The sequence below is a fragment of the Lotus japonicus genome, chromosome 4, assembly GCF_012489685.1.
Source record: "Lotus japonicus ecotype B-129 chromosome 4, LjGifu_v1.2".
NCBI lineage: Eukaryota > Viridiplantae > Streptophyta > Magnoliopsida > Fabales > Fabaceae > Lotus > Lotus japonicus.
Window position 1 is genome coordinate 59033221 of NC_080044.1, and position 4236 is coordinate 59037456.

The following is a 4236-nucleotide window of genomic DNA, read 5'->3' on the forward strand; positions in this document are numbered from 1 at the left end:
GTTTATTGTTTAGAATGTTCATGCTTGCATTTAAGCTGTTTGTGGCAGAAGACTGTTCTTATATTTGTCTTTTTGTTTGTTTGTATTTATATTTTCAATTTGATTGTTGTAAAGATAGCACGGGAACAGAGCTATCTTCTGAATGATACTATATGGTGCATTCCTCCATCTTTTGTGGTAAGTATTAATTCAATTTCATATCCTCTTTTTAAATTGTCTGAAAATATTGAATGGAGCATTTTTATTTAAGTTGTTGTTTTTTGTTTTTATTAGGATGATGTTTACAAGGGTCTTTCTATTGAAAAGCTTGTTAGGGCTTACTTCATCCCTTTCATGACTCCATGGAACACACTAAGCTTTGTAAGTATTGACATAGCTATTTGTACATGTATATTTGGAGGGGGGGTTGGGGGGCTGCAAAAAATTGGAGGGGGGGGGGGATGCAAACTCTTTGTGGTCACCATTTAACATATTTGAATCATGTGTAGATTTATGTTCCTATGAAGAGTGAGTCTGGGCATTGGTATTTGATGGTCATTTCTATTGTGGATTATGCTTTCTATTACTTTGATTCTCATCTCAATGTGGAGGATGTACCCATAAGATGTGCAAGCATGCGAACAATGGTAATTATTTGTCTCACTTCAAAATATCTTACTTACATTATTTATTCACCTTCAAATTTAATGTTTCTCTGGTGGTGTTGGCAGTGTGATACACTTATGCAAATGATGAGTACATCAGACCGATATGTTGAAATAGATTTCTTCCTAAAAATGTCAGAATTCCATTCATGGCAGCTGAAGGAAGCAAGGGGAATCCCCAACACAGGGAGCAGGTATGTGTATAATTCCTTAATGGATTATATAGAAATGCAGCAACTGTTTTGTACTTTTGCCTAATTATTTCCTCCTGTTTTGACTGCAGTCATGATTCAGCGGTTTGGGTGCTGAATTGGCTTGAGATGGGAGCCGGGCTTAGCCCCAATTATAGTGGATATGTAAGTTTTCTCAACACATGTACATGTGGCTGTTTGTTTGTGTTATTTTTCCAATTAATAACATTTGTTTAGCCCCAATCATTGTCTGATGCTATCTGTTTCTATGACTAACATGATGTTGTTTATGTTGTAGCCGAATGATTGTGTTGTGCGTACGAAAACAACCACTAGTTTGTTGTATAACGACATGAGGAGAATGTTCGAAGAGAAGACTTGCTTGCTCTGGACCAGCCTTCATGTCGCTGATATAGATTGAGGAGAAAACCGTGAAGTTTTTTTGTTGTTTGCTGATGTTCAGAGGGATGTGGCTATGGATGAGGCTAGTGCAAGTTGGAAAATATGTTTTTTTGTTGTTGATTTACATTTTTTTCCACCACTGATATGATATGATTTTGTTGCTGTGATTGATTGTAATGCCTCTTGTTTTGTTGGCTGCCTTGAACCTCTTGTAATTATGCCACATGGATGATTGGATGATTGGATTGTCAATGGAATTAGCTGGCAGAATTACTGCAACATTTAAGCTGGCAAATCCTGCATTATTGCAGAGCTGTAATCATGCAATTATGTAATTATATCTTTAATTAGCATATGATAGTAGTTATAACAATTTAGCAGATTTTTAGGGATTGTATTATACTATATATATGAGAATCCTCCAGCAGAAGGATACACAATTCAAACATACAATTCTCAGTTCTTGACATGGTATCAGTCTTGGTTGCGATCCTATAATAGTTTTGCACCAAATTCCTAGTTCTTTTTCCTCTCTTTTGTCTCAAAGTTTATCCTGGTCAAGCCCAAGTTCCTTTTGTTTCTTGTTCAGCCTTCATTCTTTTCCTCAGCCTCATGTCTACTGAAAAGTATGAAGTTTTATTGGTTCGCCTTAATGGCAAGAACTACTCAGCCTGGGCATTTGAGTTCCAGATCTTTGTCAAAGGTAAGAGCCTTTGGGGTCATGTTGATGGAAGCACTTCTGCTCATGACAAAGAGAAACAAAAAACTGAATATGCCGATTGGGAAGTCAAAGATAATCAAGTCATGGCGTGGATCATCAGATCTGTTGATCCAAATATTGTCCTCAATCTTAGACCATTCAGCACTGCAGCCAAGATGTGGGCCTACCTGAAGAAAATATACAGCCAGAATAACACCGCTCGAAGGTTCCAGCTTGAACATGACATCGCCATTTTTCAACAGGAGAGTCTTTCAATTTCTGAGTTCTATTCTCAATTCATGAATCTTTGGGCTGATTACACTGACATTGTCTATGATAGTGTGTCTACTGAAGGTCTTACTTCCGTACAAACTGTTCATGAAACCACCAAACGAGATCAATTTCTTATGAAATTGAGATCTGATTTTGAAGGTATTCGAACCAATCTCATGAATAGAGCTACTGTACCTTCCTTGGATGCATGCCTCAATGAACTGCTTTGTGAAGAACGCCGCCTCCTTACTCTAGCAACCATGGAGCAGCACAAATCTGCCTCACTTCCTGTTGCCTATGTTGTTCAAGGAAAGCCTAGAGGACGGGACCTAAGTGCTGTTCAATGTTTTTGCTGCAAAGGATTTGGACATTATGCTTCAAATTGTCCTAGAAAGTCCTGCAATTACTGCAAAAAAGATGGTCATGTCATTAAAGAATGTCCTATAAGACCACCTAAGAAAAATGCAACAACATTTACCACCTCAGTTCATTCTCCTATTGCTCCTAGTTCTGTGGATCTAGCAAATGTGCAGCATAATGCTCCTACCCCTTTTCAAGCTTTGACCCCTGAAATTGTTCAACAGATGATAATTTCAGCATTCTCTGCTTTAGGGCTCTCAGGTAAACATTCTCCCAACTCTTCTCCTTGGTATTTTGATTCTGGGGCATCCAATCATATGACCAACAATGCTGAAGCTCTTACAAACATCACCCAAAATTCTGGAAATCTCAAAATTCAGGTTGCTAATGGAAACCATTTACCCATCACAGCTATTGGTGATATTTCTACATCTTTAACTAATGTTTATGTTTCACCCGGTCTCACTAGTAACCTTATTTCTGTTGGTCAATTGGTTGACAATGATTGCCGAGTTGCATTCTCAAAATCTGGTTGTCTTGTGCAGGATCAACACTCAGGGAAACTGATCGCGAGGGGGCCTAAAGTTGGACGTCTTTTTCCACTTTGTTTTTCCATGTCTCCATGTTCTTCTTTGCCTTTTGTTTCTTGTCATTCTGCTACTGCTGTTAATTTTGAATTATGGCATAAGCGTCTAGGACATCCAAACTCCAATGTACTTCATGAATTGCTCCAATCTGGTGTTCTTGGTAATAAAGAGACCCCGTCTCTTAGTACTCTTAAATTTGATTGCACCTCTTGTAAACTTGGTAAAAGTAAGATTCTACCATTTTCAAATCATCAATCAAATATAAGTCAGGCGTTTGATATGATTCATAGTGATTTATGGGGGATAACACCTGTTATATATCATGCCAATTACAAGTACTTTGTCACTTTCATTGATGACTTTAGTCGTTTCACATGGGTGTATTTTCTGCGTTCTAAAGATGAAGTCTTCTCTGCTTTCAAATTTTTTCATGCCTATGTTGAGACCCAATTTTCTTCAAAAATTAAAATTCTTCGTTCTGACAATGGGGGGGAGTACACATCTAATTTGTTTCAAGTTTTTTGAAAACAAATGGTATTTTATCTCAAAGGTCATGTCCTTCCACTCCCCAACAAAATGGCGTGGCGGAAAAAAAAATCGCCATCTTCTTGATATTGTCTGCACCCTTTTGTTGGAATCCTTTGTCCCATCAAAGTTTTGGTGTGAAGCTTTCTCCACTGCTGCCCACCTCATTAACCGTTTGCCTTCTCCATCATTAAACAATAATTCTCCTGACTCACGGTTATTTGGTCACCCACCCACTTATTCCAATCTTCGCACTTTTGGTTGTGTTTGTTATGTCCATCTTCCCCCACAAGAACGCTCCAAGCTCACAGCTCAATCTGTTAAATGTGCTTTTCTTGGTTACTCAGCCCACCAAAAAGGCTTTCTATGCTATGATCCTAATCTACATCGGCTTCGAGTCTCTAGAAATGTCATTTTTCAAGAAAATACACATTTTTTTGTAGCTAATCATGACACTTCCTCTGCATCATCCATATCTGTTTTGCCATTGTTTCATAATAATTATGCAGAACCAACATCACCCAAACCTTTCTTGGTATACCAAAGACGTCCAA